The sequence below is a fragment of the Oryctolagus cuniculus genome, chromosome X (assembly GCF_051225735.1).
Source record: "Oryctolagus cuniculus isolate XC-2025 breed Fujian yellow rabbit chromosome X, ASM5122573v1, whole genome shotgun sequence".
In the NCBI taxonomy this organism is placed as follows: Eukaryota; Metazoa; Chordata; class Mammalia; order Lagomorpha; family Leporidae; genus Oryctolagus; species Oryctolagus cuniculus.
The window spans coordinates 126,331,968-126,353,775 of NC_142888.1; the positions used below are offsets into that span (position 1 = coordinate 126,331,968).

The following is a 21,808-nucleotide window of genomic DNA, read 5'->3' on the forward strand; positions in this document are numbered from 1 at the left end:
ATTCATCTTGGTGGGTGAGGTCTTGGCAGTGGTCGCTTAAGCAGCTGGAAACTCCATGGATTTGGCAAGCCACTGGGGCTGCCCAGGACCTTAAGTACAACAACGCCTATAGAGCAAGGGAGAGGAGAAACCAAATCACTGATAGTGTCATGAGTTTCTTCCCCCTTCCAGTTCATTTTTAACAAAATCAGTCAACTAATCATTTGAATTTTCTCACATATGCACACATCACTAAGAAAGAAGGTATGGAGCACAATAGTTATGTTCTGAGTTACGCTATTTAAAAACAGAATAGCACCTTGAAGAAGAAAATTATCAGTATTGAGACAGTGTAGTGGTATGGAATAGTTTAATAAATGTAAAGCTGCTATGTATTTGTGTATTTTTCAATGAAAGGCTTATGTCATGGAGGTAAGGAAAAGAAAAAGAATTAATTATGTGCATATGGTACACATGTCCATAGGTGAGTATATGTTTTCTTTCTTTCTTTCTTTCTTTCTTTCTTTCTTTCTTTCTTTCTTTCTTTCTTTCTTTCTTTCTTTCTTTCTCTCTTTCTGGACAGGCAGAGTTAGACAGTGAGAGAGAGAGAGAGAGACAGAGAGAAAGGTCTTCCTTTTCCGTTGGTTCACCCCCCAAATGGCCGCTATGGCTGGAGTGCTGCACCAATCTGAAGGCAGGAGCCAGGTGCTTCTCCCGGTCTCCCATGCGGGTGCAGGGACCCACGCACTTGGGCCATTCTGCACTGCCTTCCCGGGCCACAGCAGAGAGCTGGACTGGAAGAGGATCAATCGGGACAGAATCTGGTGCCCCAACTGGGATTAGAACCTGGGGTGCTGGCGCCGCAGGCAGAGGATTAGCCAAGTGAGCCGCAGCAGTATATGTTCTCTTGAAACAGATATGGTTGTCTGTGTACTTTCCCATTCATATATGAGTAGAATTTTTATTGCTTAATCAATCCATATTTTTGAGAGGGATAGCAAACAGTTTGCTTTCCTCTGTATCTAGGGACTTTAGTGGTTGCACTGTGCAGGTGGCCTGCTTTGCACTTACTTCTGTAAGGAAAAAAAAGATAATGTTTCAGCTCCATAGTGGGCTATTATCAAATATTTTGAACTATAATCTTGTAATTGCTATTAATGTTGCATTAAAAGATTATTTAATGAAGGAAATCATGCTGGGAACAAGCATTATAATGGCTCCAAGCAGCCTACCTCCCACATACCTGGAAAATTCCCTACTGTTGTGGAACATGAAGATGAGCACTGCTTGCCAGTTCTAAACAATAGGCTTTGCCCCAGAATTGTCAAGACCTGTTGTTTTGGCATGCACGCATGTGCATGGATGCATGCGCATGCACACACACACATACTGACATAACTCAGAGACATGAATACAAATTTATTCTCATGGCTGAAGACAAATTGAAGAGAACTTTCTAACTTCAACTGCAGCATTTAGTCTGAGAAGGTAAGGGAAAGACATTGCATGGAGAAATTCTGTGGATCCTGTCCTCCTCCTTCAAGCATGTTTTAACTAGAAAACGATTTCTTGGGCCCCCTTTCCCATGAATTTCTAGGTGTAAATTCTTGTTAAGCCAGATTTTCAGAGGCTTGTGCCTGATTCTAGAGTAAAAGCCATGTTTGTACTGAGAAATTGGATGACAAAGTAAGGAAGCTATCTGATTACAAACTAGTATAGGTATTTCTTTGCACATAAATGGGGTTCTCTTTGGGGCAAAATAGTTATTTAGGACGTACATTTGATTAGTGCTTGTTTGGGAAAGCCACTTGAACATTCACCTATGCATATTAAGGATTCCTGTAGAGCAAACCAAGAGTTTGGTCTCTGTAAGCAAGCCCTCTGAACACAAAGAGTTTGAAGCCTTGCACACATCTCTCTGAAACATTTTACAATCTCAGCGCTGCTAAAGTTTGGGACTGGAAAACTCTGTTGTAAAGGGCTCTTATAGGACGTTGAATAACACCTCTGGCCTCTACCCTTAGATGCCAGTAGCATCCCCAGCCCCAGTCATCACAAATATGTCTCTAGACACTTCTAAATGTCCCGAGGTGGAATTCATTATCAGCAGGGAACCACTGCTCTAATGTTATCTTCCAATTCTATGTGGAAGCTGTCATTATTCTTCCCATTTTAAAGAGAGGGAAGCTGAGGCTCTGAGAGAGAGAATATACAGTTAATATATGGCAGAGTCCTCAGCTCTTTTCCCTCTGCTGACATCTTCAGCCTGTCAGTCAATAGGAACAACAGAGTAGACCTGACTGCTTTGGACCACTTTAGAAGTATGTTACTTCAAATGGTGAGGACTTTCTGTCCAATGGTTTTAAAGAGAGAACACTAGAATTAGAGCTAGAAGCCTGGGGAATTACCCCAGGATCCTTCACTTTACCTTCAGCAGTACATTTATCATCATCACTAGAATGGAAGAGAAGTCAGGTTTTGAGGATTATTTCCTTTTTAGAGATAGTCCTCATCATCTTTCTAGGTGTCTTCGATTCACCTAGAATCAAATTGAAATAAGAGGGATAAAGCAGCAGAAGGCTGAGGTGTGAACCTTTGGGCAATTTCTTGTCCTTTCTTGGACCTACTTTGGACATATGTGCAAGGAGAGCGGTTATGCCTGGTTATCTCAAAGGGCCATTTGCCTCTAACCTCTTATAAGACGGCTGAGCTAGTATTAACGGTAACATATATTAAATGTCCTTAGGACTCAACGTTATTGGCTTAATGGCTATGAATATGGTAAGTGGGTTGGGAAAGGCTTATAAAGAGCATCTCTGGAATAACTTCTTTCTGTAGACTTAGGACATAGGCACAGTCTTGTTCTAAGGCAATATGTGCAGAGAGAATAACTTGTCATTGCCTGTTTTTCTTGGTTTTAAAATCCACTGTCACCGTCCTGGGGAAACACCACTTATTTGGCATCATAAAAAGAATATAAAGACTTTTGCTCACAGTGTTATGGTTTTTATTAGGTTTCTGGGGAAAGAACAGCAGAGAATTCCTTATTATATATCTTCAGGTCAGAATTTTATTACTTTTGGCCAATGGCCATTGCTAGACTTATAGAGCAAAGGATAGATACAATGTGATTTTTAAAATAAATTATAAAGATCAAAAGAGAACTAAGATACAGTGAGATTCAGAGTGTAAGACTTGGCAACATTTTAATATTATTTTTATAAAAAGATTCAACATCATCCACTGTTTTAACTAGAGTCTACAATAGCCTATGCTTTGGTATTTGAAGAATGCAATGCAAATAATCACTTGGAAACATGCCACAAAAATGCCATAATTGGTTATAATTAGTCCCCAAAGTTTTGGGTTATTTTCAGAAGTGCATGACTTTGTGAGCAGCCCTGGACTTGGTCCACCGGTATAGTTTTCCCAGGCTAGGAAATTCTGGAGGAATCTGCTGTTAATCATGAAAGTGAATAGGCTTTTGAAATAGAATGCTGTATAGCGGTGGTCCTCCACCTTGAATGTACATTTGAACCTCCTGGGGGAGCTTTAGAAAATACTGTTCCTGAGATCCCACTACTTGGGATTCTGACACAGTTGGTCTGGTGTTTTGCTGGGCACTGGATTTTTTAAAGTCCTGTAGGCAATTTCAGTAAGCAGCCAAAATTAAGTACTGCACTGTAAACTTGTTTCTAAAAGATATTTTTTTAACTTTTATTTAATGAATATAAATTTCCAAAGTACAGCTTATGGATTACAATGACTTCCCCCCATAACGTCCCTCCCACCCGCAACCCTCCCCTTTCCCACTCCCTCTCCCCTTCCATTCACATCAAGATTCATTTTCAATTCTCTTTATATACAGAAGATCAGTTTAGCATGCATTAAGTAAAGATTTCAACAGTTTGCTCCCACATAGAAACATAAAGTGAAAAACACTGTTTGAGTACTAGTTATAGCATTAAATCTCAATGTACAGCACACTAAGGACAGAGATCCTACATGAGGAGTAAGTGCACAGTGACTCCTGTTGTTGACTTAACAAATTGACACTCTTGTTTATGGCATCAGTAATCACCCTAGGGTCTTGTCATGAGTTGCCAAGGCTATGGAAGCCCCCTGAGTTCACTGACTCTGATCATATTTAGACAAGGCCATGGTCAAAGTGGAAGTTCTCTCCTCCCTTCAGAGAAAGGTACCTCCTTCTTTGATGACCTGTTCTTTCCACTGGGGTCTCACTCGCAGAGATCTTTCATTTAGGTTTTTTTTTCCCCCAGAGTGTCTTGGCTTTCCATGCCTGAAATACTCTCATGGGCTTTTCAGACAGATCCGCGTGCCTTAAGGGCTGATTCTGAGGCCAGAGTGCTGTTTAGGACATCTGCCATTCTATGGGTCTGCTGTGTATCTCACTTCCCATGTGGGATCGTTCTCTCCATTTTTGATTCTATCAGCTAGTATTTGCAGACACTAGTCTTATTTATGTGATCCCTTTGACTCTTAGTCCTATCATTATGATCAATTGTGAACAGAAATTGATCACTGCGACTAGTGAGATGGCATTGGTACATGCCACCTCGATGGGATTGAATTGGAATCCCCTGGTATGTTTCTACCTCTACCGTTTGAGGTAAGTCAGCTTGAGCATGTCCCGAATTGCACATCTCTTCCCTCTCTTATTCCCACTCTTATATTTAACAGTAATCACTTTTCAATTAAGTTTCAGCACTTAAGAAGAATTGTGTGTTGATTACAGTATTCAACCAAAAGTATTAAGTAGAACAAACAAAAAAAATACTAAGAGGGATAACATATCAAGTTGCTCATCAAGGTGGCATGTACCAATGCCATCTCACTAGTCCCAGTGATCAATTTCTGTTCACAATTGATCATAATGATAGGGCTGAGAGTCAAAGGGATCACATAAACAAGACTAGTGTCTGCAAATACTAGCTGATAGAATAAAAAAGGGAGAGAACGATCCAACATGGGAAGTGAGATACACAGCAGACCCATAGAATGGCAGATGTCCTAAGCAGCACTCTGGCCTCAGAATCAGCCCTTAAGGCACGCGGATCTGTCTGAAAAGCCCATGAGAGTATTTCAGGCATGGAAAGCCAAGACACTCTGGGGGAAAAAAAAAACCTAAATGAAAGATCTCCACGAGTGAGATCCCAGTGGAAAGAATGGGTCATCAAAGTAGCAGGTACCTTTCTCTGAAGGGAGGAGAGAACTTCCACTTTGACCATGGCCTTGTCTAAATATGATCAGAGTCGGTGAACTCAGGGGGCTTCCATAGCCTTGGCAGCTCATGACAAGAGCCTAGGGTGATTACTGATGCCATAAACAAGAGTGTCATTTTGTTAAGTCAACAACAGGAGTCACTGTGCACTTACTCCTCATGTAGGATCCTTGGCCTTAGTGTGCTGTACATTGAGATTTAATGCTATAACTAGTACTCAAACAGTATTTTTCACTTTATGTTTTTGTGTGGGAGCAAACTGTTGAAATCTGTACTTAATGTATGCTAAACTGATCTTCTGTATATAAAGAGAATTGAAAATGAATCTTGATGTGAATGGAAGGGGAGAGGGAGTGGGAAAGGGGAGGGTTGCGGGTGGGAGGGACGTTATGGGGGGAAGCCATTGTAATCCATAAGCTGTACTTTGGAAATGAATGAAGGAGCTTGATGACTACTTATTCTGCAGTTTATCGATTGTGAACAATGATCATCAGTACTCTTCATTTGAAGTTTTCCTAGGACCCTGTCACCAAGTAACAAGTTGTAGAGTTATATATTGCTAACTTGGCAAGACAGACCAGGTCTTGTGAACAACTGAAATCTGTTAAATGACATAAAATAGGAGAAAAACACAAATATGTAAAAAATGTCAATAGGAACAGATAATAAATGAAATGAATGATAATAGCAGCCAAAAACTTGAAGCTTTATATTTGCACACAACAGCAATTTAGAATTTGTATAGGAATAATGAAATGCCCTATAATCTGATTTCAAGATTGAATATGTTATTAAGGTGAAGATTGAATAGAAGCAGGATGAAGATATGTCCTTTCTTCACCCTCTGGTCAAAGTAGTATAAATCCCTACCTTTATTTCATCTGTGGTGCCGGTGAGAACCTTCTGAAGCAGAACTGAGATGCCTATCAATGATGGTTCAAGGCCATTTGGAGAGAGCTAATTTCTAGTGACAACAAAAACACAGAACAATCTACAAATGCAGCAGAGTAGTGTTTATTAGGGCTTCATATGCTGTGCAAAATGACAGTTGTTTCATTATATATAAAATTCTATGTGTACTGAGAGCAAGTCATGCTAATGTAAACTTCATACCTTAAACATCTACTTGAAAAGAAGTCTGAAAATCTATGACTAGCTGCTTTGATCAGGAGAGTTCTATAGATGCAATACATTTGTTTTTTAAAAACATTCTGAACAGTATTTGATATTTATTCATTCAGCAAATATTTGCCAACTCTCTGCTGCTCTGTGACAGTCACTCTTGTCAGAACTGAGGACCCAACAGTGGATGGTCAAAAATCCATGAGTTTTTGAGCTAACATTCTAGTCAGAAAGAGAGAGACCATCCAAATAAATAATAAGTACAGCCTGATCAATGATGCTATGCAGGAGCTAGAGGATACTTGGCTGGTGGGGCCTGAGTTAGGGTGGAGGATATTATTTAGCACAGAATAATCAGGCCTGACCTCTAATAAGGTGACTGTGAGTGGAGACTTGAAAGAAAGGAAAGAGAAAAGCAAGAAAAGCATAATCCTGTCAGGGTAGAGCATTCGAGGTAAAGGGAACAGCAACTGTGGAGATCCTGAAGCACAAGGGTTAGTGTTTGAAAAATGGCAAGGAGACCAGCATAACTGCAGATGATTGTACCTGGTGAAGAGCAACTGCAGGAATTGGTGGGGGGGGGGGCATATAATGTCTTCCTGTCATTGTGAAAACCTTGAAACCTTGAAGTTTACTGTGAGATGAATGGGATGCCAGAGTATCTTATGGGATCTTGAAAATGGAGAAATGAAAACTGCATACAATAACAGTTAAGAAAATTCCTGGCTGGTAGAACTATTATATCCAGTGTGTTTAATGTATGGAAGTCTCCATGGAGCTCTGTACTTGGTGGTACCACCAAATGCAATTCCTTTGACTTTGGTAAATAATCATGATTATATTAATAATAGCTAACACTCAAGCAGCAATTAATGCAATCAAATCACAATTCCAATTGCTTAACTAATGTTCATTCATTTAATTCACAACACAGCCTTATGTGTAAGCATTATTATAATTATCACCCTACTGATAATACTATGGAAACAAAAGGAAAGATAAACTATCCTGGGTGATAAGGCTAGCGTGACTGTGGCCTGGATCCAGAGTGTGTCCTCATAATCATCATGCCACATACTTGCAATATAGGATATATAAAACCTCACTGGGGCTGGTGTGTGGCATAGTGGGCTAAGCCTCCACCTGTACCAGCATCCCATTTGGGCACCAGTTCTGGTCCCAGCTGCTCCTCTTCCAATCCAGCTCTCTGCTATGGCCTGGGAAAGCAGTAGAAGATGGCCTAAGTGCTTGGGCCTCTGCAGCCATGTGGGAGACCTGGAAGAAGTTCCTGTTCCTGGCTTCAGATTGGCCCAGCTCCAGCCATAGCAGTGATTTGGAGAGTGAATCAGCAGTTGGAAGACGTTTCTGTCTCTCCCTCTCTCGGTCTGTAACTCTACCTCTCAAAAAAATAAAATCTATATAAAAATTTCACCAAATTTTTATATAAAATCAAAATGCATAAAGTGATAATGTCTTAGATAACAGAAGCATGGTTCACACAAAATGCATTTTACATTGTGATCTTGAATGCACACATAATTCATATGTAAGTGTTATATAACAGTACTCAATTTTACTATGTCAGACATATTCAATCTTCTTTTTATCTCTGCGTTTTTTTTTCTTTTTGTAAAGAGACAATGACAACCCAATGAATTTCACATCTCATTAATAGGACTTAGCCTACAGTTTAGAAGACCTGGTGCCATATGTTGGTGAAGTCTAGTCCTCCAGTGATGCAACGTACCTGACTGACCATTGCACATTCATACACCTTCTAACCAAGTCTTTATTGGGAGTTATATTCTCTAACTAAATAAAGAAGAGCTATATAAATTGGCTGAGGGATGTTTTGACCATATAACAAAGTTGCCCCATGGAGTATGGAATAGAGACCCAATTTTCTCATTAGGAAAGCCATGCAGAACTGACTCAATGGGGAGATATCAGTCAGCTAAGTTCTAGAAGTAGTTGTGTAGCACAGATTAAGGTGTTGGATGCAGTGTCCAGTGTAGGGTCAATTACTTTGCAGTTGTAGCTGGAAGAATTACCCCTAAGATTTCGGCAATAGGTTTGTCATCAGTCCCAGTGATCTGTGTTTTGAATTCTGTCCTTTCTTTTCTTCTCCACTTTTAACTGATACATGGAAATTGCACATATTTATGGAGCATCTACCATGTTATGCTGTCATACATGTGTACATTGTGTAATATTCAAATCAGGGTAAACTTACCTATATCCTCAAACGCTTATCATTTCTTTATGTCTTCCTTTATCAGATGCCTTTGTAGATATTTTAAGAAAGAAGCTACATCAACAGCCAATAAGCTTAACAGTAATGTGGTTGAGGATTCTTGCAAAAAAATTCAATGTTTACTGTTGAGTTTAGTAATAGCAAAGATATATTGTATATTCCAGTTTCTTCCTTCACTTCCTCTTCTCTTCCTTTCAAGAATAACAGATTATTTGGGTCCAGTTTATTTATTATTATTTTTCATTTTGGGGGGAACTAGATTTTGGATAAATATTGATTTGTTTGAGAAGAGAGTAAATTTAGTGCTCATAAATACTTTAAAATATAAAAATACCATTCAAAGAGAAATTCATTGTTAAACATTAAATTACCCTTAGTTGTACACCTTGGTAGTTATATCTGTTTCCCATAGGGGTTGGTTTGACTGCTGTGTTGCAGGTTCTTGGGAACTTTGTGTGCCTAGAGAGTAAAGGCCACATGTCATCTCAGTCCAATCACCCTTGTGTCCTTCTCTGAATTACTCTATTTCCTCTTTGTCTTCTATGATGAAACTTGGCTTTCACTTGGTACCAAAGCTCTTGTACAAAAATGCAAGTGCGGCCTCCTTTTTATTCGTTTATTTGAAAGGTAGAGTGACAGATAGGGAGGGGGAGAAGGAAAGAGCTATCTTCCATCTACTGGTTCAATTCTCATATGGTTGCAAAAGCTAGGTCTGGGCCAGGCCCACTCAGGAACCAAGAACTCTATCCAATTCTCCCCCATGGGTGGCAGAGTCTCAGATACTTGGGTCTTTTGCTAACTTCCTAGGTGCATTAGCAGGGAACTGGATCAGAAGAAGAGTAGCTGGGATTCAGACCTGGTACTCTGACATGGAATGCAGGCATCCCAAGTGGCATATTAACCAATGTGCTAAAAACCTGTTCTGCAACTGTGAGTTCTGAAAGTATGTTCCAGTATTTAGTTAAGAGTTGGCTACTATATGAAAGTGATTCCTTTATAATAAAAATGAAAATATAAACTAAATATTTTAAAACTCCAGGATCCTCTAAAATTTGTCATTTGGCCCCAGTTTGAGAAACATTATGTTACATAATTAATTTATTTCTAATGAAAAATGGCTTCTTGAGAGAGTATTTCATGGTGAGGAATTTTAAGTTTATCCCGTCTCCCCAGCGAACAAAGCAGAAACAAGGCTGATGTCAACAGAGTACTTTCTCATGACTTTATGGGCATGTTGGAAGTGTCTTGGATGGAGCAAAGACAATGGTTCAAGCAGGCAGCATTCTGGTGATGAGGATTGATCCTGGGGGAGCATGTGGAGAAACTAGGAAGTTAGCTGGTGGCATCCAAGTGTCTTGCAAGGCACTGTGTTAAGAGTCCAACCTGCCAAAAGGGGGTAGGAGCAGGCAACAGAGTCACAGATCTGGATTTAAATCCTGGCTCCACATCCTAGACTGAACTCTGTTATTTTCTCATTAGCCTGAAAAACTTAAAATATTTCTAATTGGCTTCAGTGTGACTATAAACACAAAAGCCAACATGGGCACTGAAATCACTAGGCAGTGCCTAATTATAGGTGGTCATCCAGATGGTTTCTGAAATTCATATACTGATATTAATTTTTCAGTTTATGATTTGGTTAAAATCTCCAGTTTAAAACATTATTTTGGAATGGCAGAACACTGAGAATATGACAGTGGGCTTGCATTTAGGAAACAGTGGACTAGATCAAGCTGGCTAAATATGGGCAAGTTGGGTGAGCAGGATCCAGCTAGAGGACTGAAAAGATTTAGTAACCCCAACATGGCTCAGGAATGAGTCAGAGTAAGTCTCAACATTTTGTGATAAACCTTGTGTCAGATAAAGTCTTGCTTTCTTTGAGAATAACTGAGCATAAGATCTAAGAAAATAATACATCTAACCAGGACTGACACAGAGCATGCCTTAGAACAAGGGTGGGGAGTATCTGGCTTGTGGAACATAGAAGGCCATAAAATCATTTGCTCTGGTCTTGCCAAGGCAACAGCAGGCTGGCATTGAAATTCAATAAATCTATAGCAGGCTAGTTTTTAAGTTGATAATTTTGTATGGCCAAAGGATGATGTTATGAATATACAAACGGCCCTTAGCAGAGCAAAGTTCCACACCCCTGGCTTCTCCTGGCATTTTGCATTGTAAATATGCGTGGGAATCTCAGTGTATCCTGTAAAATGCAAATTGTCATTCTGTAAGACTGGGATGGGTCTTAGGCCCTATGTGTCTAAGGAAGGTCCCAGGTCAGCTTCGCCACTGGTTTATAGACCACTGTTTGAATAATGAGGGACTAGAGCCCCAGATCTCAAAGTTGGCTACACATTCGAATCCCCTGAAAACACTTACAATACTGATGCCTGGGGCCCAACCCCCGAGATTCTGATTCAATTGGTATGGAGTTCGCCTTGGCACTATGAATTTTATTATTTAGCCCAATGTGAGAAGTACTGCATTAAAGAGAACACCCAGAAGTAGGTGGAAACAAGAGGTCCTCAAAATGTTCATGTTCAAACAATACTTTATACTTTGTGTTTCTGTGTGGGTGCAGTCTGTTGAAATCTTTACTTAGTATATACTAAACTGATCTTCTGTATGTAAAAATAATTGAAAATGAATCTTTTTTTTTTGACAGGCAGAGTGGACAGTGAGAGAGAGAGATAGAGAGAAAGGTCTTCCTTTGCCATTGGTTCACCCTCCAATGGCCGCTGCGGCCAGCGCGCTGCGGCTAGTGCACCGTGCTGATCTGATGGCAGGAGCCAGGTACTTCTCCTGGTCTCCCATGGGGTGCAGGGCCCAAGTACTTGGGCCATCCTCCACTGCACTCCCTGGCCACAACAGAGAGCTGGCCTGGAAGAGGGGCAACTGGGACAGAATCCGGCGCCCCGACCGGGACTAGAACCTGGTGTGCTGGTGCCGCAAGGCAGAGGATTAGCCTAGTGAGCCGCGGCGCCAGCTGAAAATGAATCTTGATGTGAATGGGATGGGAGAGGGAGTGGGAGATGGGATGGTTGCAAGTGGGAGGGAGGTTAGGGGGGGAAAAGCCGCTATAATCCAAAAGTTGAACTTTGGAAATATATATTAATTAAATAAAAGTTAAAAAATGTTCATGGGAAAATTGTGTATTATTAAAAAAAACCTATGTATGTATTTCAATTTTTGTACCAAAGTAAATATCTATTAATTCAATTTTCCATGAGCTTATTAAAGTCCCTTCATAGAGGGGTAGCAAGAAGTCTAGAAATCATACCACTTAAGAGGAAGATGGAAAATAAGCTATTTGTCCCAGATGAATAGGTAGGCATGTGTGTGTGTGTGTGTCTTTGTCTTTGAAGCCCCTTTGCTCACAAAATGGCTTAGAATAATAGATTTCATATGATTACTATAGAGGATAAAGCTAGGCCAGTGGATAAAAGCTACAGATAAATATGATTTCAGCATGTCGGTTGATGCTTTCTGACCCACTGGGCTATCCAACGGAAGAATGAGCTCAAGCTCCCTCATGGAATGGTGAGCTTCCCATTATTTAAAGTGTGAATTCAGAGGCCCGGTGATCAACCACTAGTTGGCTTTCAGAAGGGCTCACTGCAAAGAATAGAAATTTGGAGTATCTGACCTTAAGTTCTCTTGTGAGGGGCTGGCCTCTCAGAGATCCTTTAGACTCCAAGAACCACCCTAACCAGGTTGTGATTTGAGTACTTTAATCCTCCAAAGTTTCAGCAGCTGGAGAATAGATATAACCAATAAGACCTCATTATAAGGACTTTAATTATAATATGACTTGCTTTCCTTTTAAATTTGAATAGTACATCATTTTTATGCAGTTGATTAAATAATAAACCTACCTTCTCACCCTTATTTGTGATTGCATTCATAAGCCATGAATAATTAGAAATAATATTTGAAACAAAGGCCTTCTGGGCTTACCTCATGAAAAAAACAATTAAACCATAATGAAATTTCATAAGAATAATCAGCCTCACTACCCCCCCCCCCCAAAGACCATACATAGACTGTTATGTTTATTAGTTCTTAAAACCAGAAGAATTCGTACAGGTCATTTGTTCTTCCATGTGCCTCACATAGTTTTATTTTCTTAGCTTTAATGGTCAGTTATTCTCAAGTAAGGCAAGATATCATCTCTCTGCATGTGCACATGTGTATTTGTGCAGAGATAGAGATAGAGATAGATATCTTTGGGTGATTCTATTTATCCCTGTTAGATTAACCCTCATTTATTTGTCAACCAAATGGTCAAATTCCATTCTTCTAAGCAGAGGCTGTGTAGTGCAAAGAGGACAGGCTTGGAATGTCAGAGAGAACTAGGGTGAATCTTGGATCTGTCATTCCTTTTTTTTTTTTTTTTTTTTTTTTTGACAGGCAGAGTGGACAGTGAGAGAGAGAGAGAGAGAAAGGTCTTCCTTTTTCCGTTGGTTCACCCCCCAATGGCCGCTGCGGCCGGTGCGCTGTGGCCGGCGCACCGCGCTGATCTGAAGCCAGAAGCCAGGTGCTTCCCCTGGTCTCCATGCAGGTTCAGGGCCCAAAGAATTGGGCCATCCTCCTCTGCACTCCCAAGCCACAGCAGAGAGCTGGAATGGAAGAGGAGCAGCTGGGACAGAATTCGGTGCCCGGACCGGGACTAGAACCCGGTGTGCCGGCACCGCAGGCAGAGGATTAGCCTAGTGAGCCGCGGTGCCAGCCAGATCTGTCATTTCTTAGCTTCTCCACAATCTTGGGCAAATCACTCTAAGTCATAGTAATAACACTTTTCGTATAAGACTGCAGCCCTAGTGTTGTGCTGGGAACATTTGGAAGCTCAACAAATAGTTAGCAATTATTGATATACTGACAATATGATTGATAAACTTCAGACAAGCAGGCATCTCGTGCATATAAATGATTAGTGGCTAATGCTAAACGGGCAACTGCCCCTCCCCAAAAGAGCAGCTGCTCTTTTGCTGATTCAGAACACTTGGAAAGTGATAAACCTGAATACATGCCTTTTTTACATATATGGAGAATTAACAACTTTTTTGTATCTAGGATTCTCTGGCACCACTCAGTTGCTTCCAGTTCCTAAAAAATAATGCTTATAATGACCTCAGGAGCAGTAGCCACCAAGATAACATTTAATTTTTAAATATTGATTTATTTTTAATTATTTGAAAGAGAAAGAGAATCTTTCATCCATTAGCTCACGCCCTAAATGCCCACAACAACTGGGGCTGGGGCAGGCTGAAGCCAGGAGCCAGGAACTGAATCCCGGTCCCCAACACTGCATCCTAGGTTGGACATTAGCAGGCAACTGGATCAGAAACAGAGGCGGGACTTGAACCTAGGCACTTTATAAAGGATGTGGGCATCTCAAGCAGGGATTAACATACAGAGTCACAATGACCAGGCCAAAGTAACATTTCTTGATATCTTACCATGTGTGTGAGGCACTGCTCCAAACTGTGCATGCATTGTCCCTTTGAATGAGGTAACCCTTTTTAAAAGATTTATTTATTTGAAAGGCAGATTGAGGGAAATGGAGAGGGGAGGGGAGGAGGGAAGGAGAGATCATTCATCTGCTGGTTCATTCCCCAAGTAGCCACAGTAGCCATAGCTGGGCCAGATAGAAGCGAGGGACTTCTTCTGGGTCTCCCAGGTGTGTGCAGGGGCCCAAGGACTTGGGCCATCTTCCACTGCTTTCCCAGACCATTAGCAGGGATCTGTATTGGAAGTGGAACATCCAGTACTGGAACCCATGCCCATATGGGATGCTGGCATATCAGGCAGTGGCTTTACCTACTACACCACAATGCTGACCCCGAGGTGACCATTGTTGACATGATTTTGCAGATGGGGACAATGAGAAGTTGCCCAAGACTATCAAACTGGTAAATTTACATGAATGTATAAGTTTGTAATCCCTTGTCTGTAATTGTGAAATCTTTTAAATGGAAAATTGCTTTGATCAGTTAAAGTTACCAGAATTTCTTTCAGTAGAACTAATTAAAACAATCTGTAAATCAAGCAGCTCCTGGAGCTATAGCAGGTTCTGAGACCTCCACAGCAACATGATCTGACAGCCTTTGTAAAAAACTGGAAGGGAGACATAGAAAGCAACTTAATTGACTCCAACAAGACAGTTGGTTACAGCTTAACTTGTTGTTTACAGTCCAATCAGGATCTTCTGCAACCAGGCAAATTCAGTTACTACGATTAAATTCTGTATTAGTTTGGACTTTTGGGTTCAGTACAGGTGCCTAGGCTTAATGTATAGCATTCTGCAAAATATTTAACAAATACAAAATTATAAGTTGTTTTTTTTGTGTGTTTCCAGAAAACTTCTTTCATGTCAGAACTTGACTACTTGACCTAACCTGGCTGTATATCCTGCTTAATCTGGATATTCATATGCTTCACCTCAGAAAAATAATTATTCTAGGGTGCTGCTGCTGATTCCAACAGGGGTGTTACATGATATACAGCTATATTCATTGGATTTCATTCTGAAATCTAAACAATTTTGACATCTGAAACACATGGTCCAAGTATTTCAGGTGATGAATCATGGTCCTGCTGTTGAAAGTATTCATATTTAACTTGCTTACAGATTAATTATACATTTGTGAGCTAGACTGGTAAGCTCACTACATAAGGGACTAACTCACCAATGTGCTTTTGAAACATGCCCCTTTTCCAAGCCTCCTTCTGTAAAATCTGAGGAAGAAAAATTGCCAGAACCCTGCCATTTGTGATATGTTGGTGTTATTTGAAGGAAGTTCCTACTAGGATACAATGCTAGGGACAAGGAAACCTAATTCAAGAACATCTGCAAGCAACACAATCTAATTTCCTTAATTAAAGTGGAATGAGACATTTGGGAAAGGTGGGAAACACACATTCACTCCCCTGTACATTGAAGTGCTTTTATATTTCTCTTCCTTTTTTTGAAGCTCTTGTTGGAGTAGAAGCTCCACAGTGTGCAAAGAGAAGCAACCCAGAGCTGTCCTTTATCTCAAGGCTACAGTTAGCCTTAAGCCAATCAACAGCTCGTTCTTGGAGATTCTTAGTGCTTCATGTTGTACCAGGCATGAGGACAAGTTACTGCTATCCTGTACGTGTTCGGTTTGCAGTTTTCAAGGTAAGTGTGTGTTTGAAGAAGTAGCTAAAGTTCTTGAGGGTGACAACAGGATCAGAAGAGAAGCAGTACTGGAAAGACCCAGAAAATGGTATCTCCTGGATGATTAATCAATCCCCCAAACACAAATAGGATGAAATAGTTTCCCACTACTGTTGGTATTTCCCATCAGAGTAGTGGTTTTATTTTTATTCTGCTTTTCTCTTATTTCTCCCATGAAAGTTGGCACTTCTTACTTTTTATTTCAAATGAGAGGATAGAGGACAGTTAACAAGTTTCAAGAAAATACCATAAAATCCAAGTGAAAATTGAATGTGATTCCTTATGGTGCCCAAACAAGAACCAACATCCCTAGTCTGTTCTGGTACATTCTGTACAACTTTTTAAAACATAAAAATAGCTAACATGTATTTAGTTCTGACTATGTAACAGACATGGTTCTGGGCACTTAATTCATTTATGCCAAACAATGACATCATATGGTAAAGCAACATTTTAAAAACAGATTTATTAAAATATAATTCACATACCATAAGAATAACCATTTAAACTATGTACTAAATGGGTTTTAGTACATCTACAGAAATGTGCAAAAACCACCCCAAAAAGAAACTTTATACCCGTTAGCAGCCACTTTCTATCTCTTCCTTCCCTCAGTTATAGGAAGTCACCAACTAATTTTCTGACTGTATGGATTTGCCTCTTCTGTACACTTCATATAAATGGAATCATACGATGTGTGAGCTTTTTATGCCTGGCTTCTTTCACTTAGTGTAATTTTTTTTAAAAATATTTATTTACTTTAAAGGCAGAATTAGAGAAAGTGAGAGTTCTTTCATCCACTTGTCCACTCCCCAAATGGCTTTGAAGGCTGGACTGGGTCAGCCTGAATCCAGGAATCTGAAACTCCATTCGGGTCTCCCATCTGGGTGGCAGGGACCCAAGCACTTGGGTCATCCTCTGTTGCTTTCTCAGGTGCATTAGCAGGGAGCTGGATTGGAAGTGGATGGAGCAACAGCCAGAGCTGCGCCGATCCAAAGCCAGAAACCAGGAGCTTCTTCCTGGTCTCCCAGGCGGGTGCAGGGGCCCAAGGACTTGGGCCATCTTCTGTTGCTTTCCCAGGCCATAGCAGAGAGCTGGATCAGAAGTGGAGCAGCCAGGACTAGAACTGGCACCCATATGGGATGCCAGTGCTTCAGGCCAGGGCTTTAACCTGCTGTGCCACAGCACTGAACCCCAGTTTGTGACTATTAACAATAATGCTTCCATAGGTATTCCTGTACAAGTTTTGTGTAAACACATCTTTTCGTTTCTGTTGTATAGACCTAGGGTGCAAGAGGCAGTCTTTTATTGTCTCCAATAAAATCCACTAAGAGTGGAAGTGATGAAATGAGCACCAAGCCAGGAAGGTAGTATGCAATGTGTTTAGTCACATTGATCCAATCAAGTAGACTGGCTTTAGAATCACACCATTGGGGCCTGCGCTGTGGCATAGTGGATAAAGCCGCTGCCTGAAGTGCCGGCGTCCCATATGGGCGCTGGTTCCTGTCCTGGCTACTCCACTTCCGATCCAGCTCTCTGGTATGGCCTGGGAAAGCAGTAGAAGATGGCCCAAGTCCTTGGGCCCCTGCACCTGTGTGGGAGATCCAGGAAAAGCTCCTCATTCCTGGCTTCGGATTGGCACAGCTCCGGCCATTGTGACCATCTGGGAGTGATCCAGCAGATGGAAGACCTCTCTCTCTGCCTTTCCTTCTCTCTCTGTGTAGCTCTGACGTTCAAGTAAACAAATAAATCTTTAAGAAAATCACACCATTATGAGTTCAAATTCTGGCTACCCATTAGTGAATGGCAGATTTTAGGCAAGTTTGTTAATCTCTGTAATCCTCAGTTTCCTTTTCCATAGAATGATGATATAAAGTATGTTAGCTACATCATGGGTCACTGTTATAATGAGAATTAAAGAAAATGCTATATGTGCAGTGCTGAGCATAAGACTTGCCCAGTGAGCAATACTCACATTGTAGCTGCTATTTTTATGAGCCTCTTCTTCAGCACCTAGGACAGTAATGACAAAGTCTAATCCTAAATAACATTACTAATGAGCTCTGTGATGTATCTCTTGTCACTACGTCCCAGAAGGGGGTGAGAGTCTTTAGAAAGAAGTGGAGTGATCACCTTCTAAGCTTGGAGACTGACATTTGGAAAAAGATGCGCACGACTGGGAGTCAGACTGACCCAGGGGCAGAACAGCCCATTCCCAAACTCTCTGGATGCACCATTCCAGATGGATTTGGTGGGTGTGAACAGGATCAGGAAGGCAGCTCTACAGCTGACTTTATAAGGACTTTCTCTCAGGAAACCAATGTTTTTAGGAGGCCCAAACAAAACATCGAAGTTTCTGTCGCATATTTGCCAGAAATTTAGATAAAAGTTAGATAGTGTGGTGACTAAAGGAAGGCGAGGATTCTGGCACCAGATTGCATGCATTTATCCATGCACTCACTAGAAGGATGGGCCAGGCACTTAACTTCTCTGTGACTTAGCCTCCGCATCTGTGAAGTGGGGATAACAACATCCCCTATCACATGGGGCTGTTGTGAGCATTAAATGAGTTCATATACATCAGTCACTGCCAACAGTGTCCAACACAGAGTACGTCCTATCAATTCATTGTTACTGATGTTCCTGTTATTTTTCTTATCCTATTGACTTGTAGCTTAGGGTGTTTTCATGGGCTTGCCGGTCCCAGTGAGATTATGTTTGTGTGACTTACATCTTGTTTCTATTATGTTACTATATAACAAATTATCCCAAAACCTAATGGTTTAAAATAACAACTACTTTTTTAAGCTCAGATATTCTGTGGGTCAAGAATTCAGGTGTTTCTTTTTCTCTTTGTGGAATCAACTAATGTCACTCAGTGATACTCAGCTGGTACACGAGCTGATCTGGAGTTTCTCAGATGCTTTTATTCCTGTATCTTGTGGCTACATCGGAGTGATTCACAGAGGAGGACTGCCACAAGAGTGCTTGTACTTGGAACACCATATACCATGACAGACTCAGGGTAAGACTCCTTGCCTGGCAGTCTGGGCCTGCAAATGTGAATGCCCTAGTGGATAGGCAAAAGCTATATGGTCTTGGAAGTCATGCAACATCATTTCTGCCATAGAGCCGATAGTTAATAAAACCAGGATTCAAAATCAGATCTTTTTGGCAGCAAAGCTTATACTTGGAGTGAGTCTTTCCTCCTTGCTCTGAGGAAATATGGGAAGTGTAGGAAGATATCTCATTGGTATGGTATAAAGCTAACGGCAAATGACAATGTTCACTAAAATTACTCATTTGCTTTCCTCCTATGATCACTTTATTATAAATAAATATCGCTGATGCTTCTTCCACTCCATGTGACATGATTCTGACAAAGGGAAGGGAAACAAATGAATTTATTTTTCTCAAAGACAATCATTTTACTCTTACTCCCAGAGAATTTATAGTTTTCACTTAACTCAAAAGAAAAAAAATATAATCATGAGCCAACTTAACAAAGCAGCAATTGGGAGCCACCAAGATACATTTCTCTGAATTACCAAGTGCTATGTGTACAAGAAAATTGGTTTATTAAAATGTAAAAAATATACAATACGTGTTATGCTAAAAATGCCTATAGCAAAATTTAAATTTAAGGATGCTAACCAAAAAACCACCAAATTTAAAGTAGACCTATATTTTTATTTTTTTTAAAGATTTTATTTATTTATTTGAGAGGTAGAGTTACAGACAGTGAGAGGGAGAGACAGAGAAAGAGGTCTTCCATTCTGCTGGTTCACTCCCCAAATGGCCACAATGGCCAGAGCTGCGCCGATCCAAAGCCAGAAACCAGGAGCTTCTTCTTGGTCTCCCAGGCGGGTGCAGGGGCCCAAGGACTTGGGCCATCTTCTGCTGCTTTCCCAGGCCATAGCAGAGAGCTGGATTGGAAGAGGAGCAGCCGGGACTAGAACTGGCACCCATATGGGATGCCAGTGCCCCAGGTGGAGGATTAACTTACTCTACCGCAGTGTTGGCCCCTGACCTATATTTTTCTATCATTAGATTGAATCATCTCTTAATCCAATAATTATAGTGATGATGCAATCATTGTTTAAAGAAATCAATGAGTTTAATGTAATTGATTCATATATAGTACAGTCTTTAGGAAATGATATGCCTCTGAATGAGACAAAGGATAGAACTATTGAAATTCAGGTGTGTGCAGCTTACTTTGTATAATTCATATGGCCTTGTCAGATATCATGGAAAAATGACAATTCATATCATATATTCATGTCTTTCAGTGCTCACAGGTGTGACTATGAGCTTCACCAAACCCTTGTGAAGAAGAGAGTTGAGGATTTAAGGTTATTGTTTTCTCTTAGGTGAGGTTTCAAGAGAGGTTATCAGTGACTTAAGATTCAGATAATACGTATTTAGTGTTTTTTCTGTCCCCACTACCAAAGTAGGCATTTTCATGTCATATTTGTCCAATTCTTTGTAAAGAACTCTTTCTGGTTGATATCCTTACATCAAATTAGGCAGATGAGATAACTTACACCCAGGGCACTCTTTGGACAGAGGGATACTTTGCTTGCTTCCTCAAACAGCCTCATTTCTATCATTATCCCTCCATACTTTCTCCTACTTCAGCTACTCTAAAATTCTTCATCTTTCAATGCACTCTGCCATTTTTCAAGTCTCACCTTCAGACCTGTACTTCCATCATCCTATATTGTTTTTCTCATCTTGAAGAGATATTTCAAATTTCAGTTTGGCCTTTTCCAAAAGCTTCTTCCCTGGTTCCTTAGATGGAGATAGGCTTACCCTCTATCTGCTTCCAGAAAGTCCTTATTCCATGTTCCTTCCAAGTCCTTTGCAGCCTCATAACTTGAAAACTGTCAGGGCTATTCTTTGGTTAGTGACTAGATTGTTTCCTCCATTATTGAAAATCCAGCAGGGCAGGAGATTTTAGTCTAGTGGCTTCAAATGGCAGAAATATCCTACAATTCTGGAGCCTGCATGTTTGAAATCAGTATCACTGGGTCAAAATCAAGGTGCAGATATGTCATGCTCCCTCTGGAGGCTGTAGGGGAAGATCCTTCCTTGCCTCTCCCAGCTTCTGGTGTCTCTTGGCTTGTGTGGTCATATCCCTCCAATCTGTGCCTTTGAAAGTGCATGGCCTCCTTCTCTTCAGGGTGTCGCTGTGTCATATTCTGCCTCTCTCTTACAAGGACATTTGTGGCTGCATTTAGGACCCATCCAGATAATCCAGGATGATTTTCTCAAAATCCTTAATCAAAACTTTTTTCCTCAAATAAAGTCACATTCAATAATTCTAGGGATTAAAACATGGACATGTCTTGGGGAGGCACTCTCAGTTCCCACAACCCTCTGCCTTTCCTTTCCTCCTTTGTGTAAAATGGCCTTATCTCAGTGCTGGACCACCTACTGATTGAAGTCACTTACCCTGGTCACACCCTTGCAGCTCCTCACTCAGGGTTTCCCTTTCCATTCTATTGCCTGCTAGTATCCCGGGTGTTTTCAGTTTCATGTAGAAAGCCTCCTATCTGTCACCCTGGTCCTACTGCTCTCTGTTTATATTCCTATGAACTCTGCAATCTAGAGGTTCCTCATCTTCATTGAGTTCTCTCTTGATATCCTAAACTTCAGTATCTCATTTGCTGGCCACAATCACCAGTCCATCCCATTTTCTCACATCCTTGTTTCCTCTTCATCTTTCACCTCAGTTTGGCTTCTGGTTCAGTTACCCCTTCCTGCCTTTGCCAACTTTCCTGTATAGAAATGGCTCAGCACGCCCATAATCCTTTTGCCTATTACCACATACCTCTTTCCTTCGATACATTTGAGGCACAAAACTAACTCTGGGACTCTGGATTATCTTGGCAACATTATAAATAAGAACTCCAAGCCCACTTCCAAGGTAGTCTATACTGTCTCTAGGCTTTAGACATTCCCAGTGGCTTTTAATCCTCCCTATTGTGCTTTTTACAAGATGTAT

General features: G+C 40.8%; 1 pseudogene; it reads left to right on the forward strand.

Moving 5' to 3' along the window:
• The first annotated feature begins 453 nt into the window (after nt 1-453).
• The window catches only part of LOC138847565 (elongation factor 1-alpha 1 pseudogene), a 63,589-nt pseudogene continuing 42,234 nt past the window's right edge, over nt 454-21,808 (forward strand).